This window comes from Ursus maritimus, unplaced genomic scaffold, assembly GCF_017311325.1.
Source record: "Ursus maritimus isolate PB19 unplaced genomic scaffold, ASM1731132v1 scaffold_33, whole genome shotgun sequence".
NCBI classification, from domain to species: Eukaryota; Metazoa; Chordata; class Mammalia; order Carnivora; family Ursidae; genus Ursus; species Ursus maritimus.
In genome coordinates this window covers 1,452,939-1,460,795 of record NW_024425897.1, presented here as the reverse complement: position 1 = coordinate 1,460,795, position 7,857 = coordinate 1,452,939, and positions in this window count along the sequence as shown.

Here is a 7,857-nt window from a genome sequence, read left to right as displayed (position 1 = left end):
ATCTCCAGACCCCAAATTAAGTGAGGACACAAACCTTTTGGCTCTTATAGCATGTTCATGACATCTGCTGGGTAAATTTTACTTTCTTGTCACCGCGATCGTTTGTAAGTCATTTTTGTGTTTTTAGTGTTCACACTGTATGTATGCCGGCTCCACGTGCGTCTCTGCCCTCATGGCTGATGGTGGCATATTGATAACTGTGGCCTTTCTACTTGGAAGTCAGTTTGGCTGGACCTGAACTCCTTCACTCGTGTTTTCCTTCCTTGAATATCTTAAATAGGTCATTCCAGTTTCTTCTGGTATCAAATGTTGCTCTCAGTAAGTCTGATCATCCGATTTTTCTTTTTCTTATAAGTGATTTCTTTTGCCGCAATGCCCAAAGTCTGTTTCTTTTTAAGTTTATTGATTTTACTAGAATACATCCTCACATCTGTCATTGGGATCAGTTTTCTCAGGTTCACCATTTCCCTTGGAATGTATGGTTTCAAAGATGTTTTTTTCAAATTTAAGGAAAGTTTTCTCAAATCTGTACTATTTGTACTTGACTTTGTATATTTTCCTTTTCAGGGTCTCCTATTATACAGGTGTTGGATCCGTGTGCGTGTGTGTGTGTGTGTGTGTGTGTGTGTGTGTGTACGCGCCTATGTTCTAAACTTGTAACTTTTTTCTCAAATTTGTTTTGTTAGTCTATTAATTTTATATACTTGAAAGAGAAGAAACTTACATGACCTGATCTCAACCCTTCCTACAAGACAGTCATCAAACAGCACAGTGACAGCATAAGGAGAAAGACAGATTGATGAAATGTAATAGTTTCCAGTCAAAAGGACAAACATATGAAATATCAATTCATTTTTCACAAAGGCACCAGAGCAATTCAACAGGAGAAAGCAAAGTCTTTTCAGTAAGTGGTGCTTGAAACAAACCTCAACTCCCACAGACTAAAACAAGTTAATGTAAAACTTATAGACAGTAAAGGGCAGTCATCATAAATGTCCAACGATGATTCTCCCGCTGAGCAGGGAGCCTGATGCTGGGCTCGATCCCAGGATCGATCACCTGAGCTGAAAGCAGATGCTTAATCGACTGAGCCACCCAGGCACCCCTTAAATATTTAAATTAAATATAAAATTGAATATTTAACATTCTTTTCTTCCTACTAAGTCTTCGAAATCCAGTGTGTAATTCACATGTACAGCCCATCTCAGCTCGGATCAGCCACGTTCCAGTGCTCAGCAGCAACATGTGACTGGCAGCTACCAGATTAGACAGCATGGGTTGAAATAAACAGAATTAGGGGAATTATTAAATAAATTGGGGTATTTGATATAATGGATTATTATGCCGACCTCAAAATTACTTTTTGAAATTTAAATAAAATGGTATCTGTAGTAGACTACTAATTTGAAAAAATTAACTAAAATTGCAGAACACAAAACTGCACTGAAGAACGTAACATTGATTGACTGCACTGAGGCCTTCCTTCTCCTGGGTCTGGACAGGGGATTCACGTCACGTTTCGCAGTGCCACCCCTAGAAGTGGGCAGAGCTGAAAGGGTCACAGAAGCCCAAATGCTTCTCAGGGTTTCTGGAGAAAGAGCTCTTGGCACCCTCTCTGGTGACCTGGACTGAGCATGGCCTCATATTCCTTTCTGCACAAAACAAATAACTGAAGAATCACCAGAATGTGCAGGTATATTCTGTGAACACCAGCAAAACACCCATGTAAATAAATGGTGCAAACACGAATTTTCTGCACAAGAGAAATTACTTCTCTGTTTCCCCTAAAATATCTAAGGATATTGTAGTGATAAAGTGGGGGGCAATATAAATAGTAATTCTTTTTTTTTTTTTTTGGATTTTATTTATTTGAGAGAGAGACGGAGAGAGCACAAGCAGGGGGAGGCGCAGAGGGAGAGGGACAAGCAGACACACTGCTGAGCAGGGAGCCCGATGTGGGGCTTGGTCCCAGGACCGGGATCATGACCTGAGCCAAAACCAGATGCTTAATGGACTGAGCCACCCAGGTGCCCTTAAATCGTAATTCTTTTAATCTAGTGAACTGAAAAGAAAAGCAAACCACAGTGCTGTATGGAATGATGAACAGTGTGGATTTAAATTCTTCATGGCATTTTTCTTTTCTTTTTTATTGAAGTATAATTAACATACAATTTCAGGTGTACATCATAGTGATTAGCTATTTTTATCTATTTATATATTTGAATTGTACTTATTGGGGCGCTCATCGCAGAGTCTGCTTCAGAGTCTCCCTCCCTCTGCCTCCTGCTTGCATGCTCTGTCTCTAAAATCAATCAACAAATAAAATCTTAAAAAAATAAATTTTATTCAAGTAATCTCTATACCCAATGTGGGGCTTGAACTCCTGACCCTGAGATCCAGAGTCACATGCTCTTCTGACTGAGCCAGGCAGGCACCCCTGATTCAGTATTTTTATACATTATGAAAGGATTCCCATGATAAATCTAGTCACTGTCTGTGAGCATATAAAATAATTACCATATTATTGACTATATTCTCTATGGTGTATATTACATTTCCATGACTTATTTATTTTATAACTGGAAATTTGTATCTCTTCATCTCCTTCATGTATTCCTTATTTTGAGAAATAAGAACTTTTTTTATTTCAAGAAATAATACTCAAGGCATTTTTAAAAAGATTTTATTTATTTTAGAGAGAGAGAAAGAGTGTGCGCAAGTGGGGGGAGGGGCAGAGGGAGGGAATCTCAAGCCGACTCCACGCTGAGTGCAGAGCCTGACTCAGAACTCGATCTCACCACCCTAAGATCATGACCTGAGCTGAAATCAAGAGTCAGACGCTTAACTGACGGTGCCATCCAGGTGCCCCATAATACTTGGAGTATTAATTTTGGAGCATGGCTAAATACTTGTGCTTTCATGCATAAGAATAACGAACAAGAATGATGCCAGGGAAAATGAGCAGAGAATGGAGAGATAAAATGTTACTGTCTAGGGGCGCCTGGGTGGCTCAGTTGTTTCGCGTCTGCCTTTAGCTCAGGTCATGATCCCAGAGTCCTGGGATGGAGCCCCGCATCGGGCTCTTTGCTCAGCGGGGAGCCTGCTTCTCCCTCTCCCTCTGCCTGCTGCTCCCTCTGCTTGTGCTCTCTCTCTCTCTCAAGCAAATAAATAAAATCTTATAAAAAAGAGAGAAAATGTTACTGTCTAATATGAAGCTATAAAAGCCCAAGACAGGAGCATGGAGATCAATGGAAATGGCAGGAGAAAGACCTCAAAGAGCTCACTGTATTAATTACATCTGCCAACATCCACCCATTCACGTCTTCTCTGGTTCTCACACTCATCCAATATTTATGTGATGACCTATAAATTGCCAGGCATTGTGGATACAGCAGTGAATCAACCGAACAGACAAACCCATCTGCCCTTCTGTGGCTTATTTTCTAGTCATCTGCGGTACTTACCTTGGAAAAAAAATATGGAGAATACATAGCACAGTAAACAATCCAGGGCTGGCCACCACAATCTCTATCATCATGTTGGTTTTGGGTTTCCAACAGTCACGAATTAGGGCTTAAGTGAAAGACCCATCCACTAGTTCATTACTCAGATAGTTCCCTCTATGTCCCAGGCTGACTTTGCTGAATGCTAATCTCATGCCCCCAAAATGTGAGCAACTCCCCTGTGAAATAATAAATATTGGTCTCTGCCCCTGGTTTCTGCTGTTATTTATTCTTTGACCCTGGTTCTTCATACAGAGCTCAATCTCTTGGAATTTCCTAGGTGACAGGGGCATCTTCTGTTCTAATGAGGCAACTATTGGGCTCCTGGATGGGTTTGGGCACCAGAAAGACCTCGCATGACTAGATGCTTGGAACTTTCAGTTCTACCCCCTATCCTTGGAGGAGAGGAGAGGAGAGGGGCTGGAGATGGAGTTAATAATCATGCTTACATGATGAAGCCTCCGTAAAAATCCCTATAGTGTGGGGTCAGAGAGCTTCCAGGTTGGTGAACACATCCGGGTGCCAAGAGGGTGGCACAACCCAACTGCATGAGGCCAGAAGCTCTTGTGCTCGGGACCCGTCCAGACCTCACCCTATGTATTTCTTCGTCTAGCTGTTTCTCTGTATCCTTTTTCATACCCTCTATTATGGAATGCACATATCTGCTCACAGAAAGTTCTGTGTGAGGAGGAGAGGAAAAACACAAGAATTTTTCTTTACAAGTGTTAAGGGGCTATGGCTAAGCTCACGGTGTCTCTGCAGCGGTGGCGTGGGCGGTATTCTGGGGTGCATCAAGTGCAGGGAGCACCTGCTTCCTCGGTTAAGAGTTTCTGTGGAGCTGGAGTCTCTGGGGACCATTTGTGTTTGGAGGTGGCTGTGGGCAGGCACAGGCTGCAGCCGTGATGATGCTTAGAGCATTGCGAGGGTGATTTGGAAGCAGGGAAGATCTTGGTGAGTAGACCATCTGGCTCTGGGTGAGCTTACCACCCAGAGCAACCTCCCTTCTATAGGCCAGTAGTGGACAATCCATTCTGTCCCTCCCCGCCAACTGAAGCCTTTGGACTTCTCCTTCCCCACCTTCTTTTTCTATGCTCCCTCTCCTCCTCCTTATTTTCTCCTGACTCAAGCCTGACGTGAGGCTTACTGGCCCTGTGCACCTGCTTCCTCCTCCTAGGGACCCCAGGAGCGCACTTGCCATTCCGAACGAAGGTGGGAAAGGAAACACCAGCACTTATTGAAAAGCACCTACCTGGCCATCACTCTTCCAAAGGGTTTCCATGGATCACCTTAATGGGTTTTCCCACCAAGCCTCGCAGCCAGGCCCCACTGACCACTACTTATTGGTGATGGAACCTTGAAAAGTCTCTTTTCCAAAAGGGTTTACTAGATGCCAGGCAATGTTCTCAGCACGTAACCCTTCTAAGCATATAACTTATTTAACCCGTGTGTAATCCCGTGACGTAGGGGCTATGGCTAACCTCATGAACCAGAATTCGATTCCACAGATGAGGAAACTGAGTCACGAGGATATCACATGAGTTGCAGAGCCAGCTCACTTAACGCTGATGCTAGGTTCGTTTCCCAGCCTTGACTGAGGAAACTTCAAACAAGTTCTCAGAGGTCCATTGGCAGCACTGGGACCGTGACCCACTGCTGGAAAGAGGCCACCAGAAGGGACCTACAGAAAATGATGGGATTTCACCGCACCCTGGTAATAATGCATGGGTCAGCTGCAATAACGCATGGCCACGTCCAGACGGGGGCAAGTCATGTGGGATCAGAGTCTATTAACCATGGTCAGGATTTGGGGAAGCATTTGGACTCTCAGCATAGCTGTGTGTTAGCCCCCAGTCTCTCTAACAAAATGACCCTCCCACCAGCACTTATCTCCTCTGCCTGGAGGGGTTGCCCCCCTTCAGGTGTCTGCTCAAATGCACAGGTAGGCCAGATTGGGGCCTCCTCTACTCTCCACCCAGACAGAACTTGCTTGGTACTTTTACTGCCAATAGTCCCTTTGGCGCTCACCTCATCAGTGCCCCTGACACGCTTAGCATGAAATCATGCCATTCCAATTTGAGAGCCTGCTGGTTTACTCCAGGGTGGGGACATGGTGTTATTTTTGCTCTAGCCTCAGCTCTTGCAAAACACCTGTCCCTGGTAAGTACTTAGTATTTGTCAAATAAATGGATAATGTGAAAATCACCACTGCTGGTAGGCTCTGGGAGACAATACGTGGTCTCCAAGCAGGGCTTCCACTTGTAAGGAGAAAGGAGGCGGCTGCTGGATCCCAGGCAGAGCCCCTCTCCGGCCCTGTGAGGAAGCACGGGAAGAATCTACTGAGGGGAGCTGGGGACCAGGGAGCAGGACGGAGCTCCCAGCCTGGGCAGAAGCAGCACAGAACAAGTGATGCGCGGAGGCCCTTCCCACTACCATGGCCTCCTTCCCATCCAACTCTGGCCCTGGGCATTGCATGGGCTGTGCCAGAAAGCCTCCGATGGAGCTTCAGTGAGGACAGGGGAACAGAAGGCGAGGAGCGGGCCAGTGGCATGGCCTGAAGGTCCAGTCTTTCCCGACCTCCTGGGGAGTGGGCTGTGTAGTTCACGGCTGCGCTGTAAACCTTTCCCACCTGGCCTTGATTCTCTGGCTCTCTCTCCGGCCAGTGTCAGTGTGACCTAGGTCTCTTGCTGCACCTCCTACATGGGAGTCAGTCACTCGTAAGTTCCTCTGCCTCCTCCTTGTGCCTCCGCGTGCATCGGCCTTGAATGCACGCTAGCTGCGTGGTGCTGGGGACCTGCGCCCGTCTGGCCTCACCTGGCGACCGCAGGCCTCAGTCAGTGCCAGACCCAGGCGCAAAGCTCAGCCCCTGCACCCGCTGTGCCTTTCCCAGGATGCCTCCAGACCCCTCTCCGCAGATTCTGGCCTCGGCTCAGTCGGCTGTCCAGAGCTGGCTTCTCGGACGGGCTGCACCCCCGGGCCTTCTCTGACTTTGCCCTGCTGTTCGGACTTGCTAAACGCCGAGGTCCCGTTCTCAGTGGGAGCTGCCTTGGGCTCCAGCTCGCCCGGCGGGAGACAGCGGCCCCGGGAGCCCAGCTCCACGCCGCCCGCAGGCTTTCTGGGTCGGTTACCTGTGGGCACGCGCCTCAGCCCCGTGTCCCAACGACCCCTGCGCTGCTCGGACCCCAGGGCGCAGAGGAGGACCGAAGCTGGGCTAGTCAGCTAACCCAGCCGCAGAAACCAGAAGGAAAGCCGCGGCGGCGTGCAGAGGAGCGCGCTGAGGGGAGGGAGAGCTCCGGGAGGGCCCGGCTTCCCGGCTCTCCACGCGCAGCGCCTGGCGGGTGCGCAACCAACGCACGTCTGAACCAGGCCAAGCTTGCCCTGAGGAAGGAGAGGACGGCACCACGCAGTTCGAGGGAAATTCCCTTCGTTTCCTGCAAGCAGCAGGGGCCCAACGGGAAGCCTGCGGCCTCAGCTGCGCTTCCAGCCGCCCTCTCCCCGCGGCTCCCCCGGGGAACCCCTCAGGGGCGCGGCACCAGCTTCGGGGCAGGGGCAGGGCAGTGGGGCTCCACTGCATCCCGGTCCACTGCACGGTCTGCTGCAGCTCGGCCGCTCGGCCTGCACCTGGCACGGCCTCAGGCCTTGCCGACCGGGCCCCTGAGCTCCGGCGAGCCCTGCAGCAGGGTTGTCGGAGGGGCCCGGAGGAGGAGGCGGGGGGCTGCAGTGTCCCCGCCACCCCCTCCAGCAGAGTCCCCGAGGGCCCAGGGACCACGCGCGACAGGCTGTTGCCGCTGAGACCCAGCTTCTCCAGGGGGTGGCGTGGAGGCTCGGGGATCAGCCAGGGATGTCGAGGTCCAGACGCGAGCTGGAGCAGATCTCCGGGGAGTGCGCGGTGTCCTCCGCAGGCAGCTGAGGAGAGAGGGTGCAGCTCTGGCAGGGAGGGCCTGGGCCTCCGGGCAACCATCTGCCTGCCCACGTAGAGGCTGGTCCTCTGGCTGGCCCCTCACCCGGGCAGCCACTTAGCAGCAGACTTAGGAGCATGTCCTTCGGTGTCCCAAGGATTGGCTCTGTCTCAACAGACCTACCTCCTAGGTCCTCTTCCAACGCTCCTGACACTTCCGTGAAATGGAGACCCACACCAGCACCCGACATGATTGCTTACAGGAGCTGTTTGGAAGGAGATTATATGATGATAAAGAATCCATAGGATGAGCCCGTTTTTGCTCAGGTTTGGGTTTGGGGGAGCTTAGCTTGGCCCCGGTGTACAGAATGCCTCCACCCAGAACTTTCTAGGGGGCATGCACAGAGCAAATGTTTCCCTCCCCTAATCATCCTGGGGAGCCCTGCACACCCCTCTCCA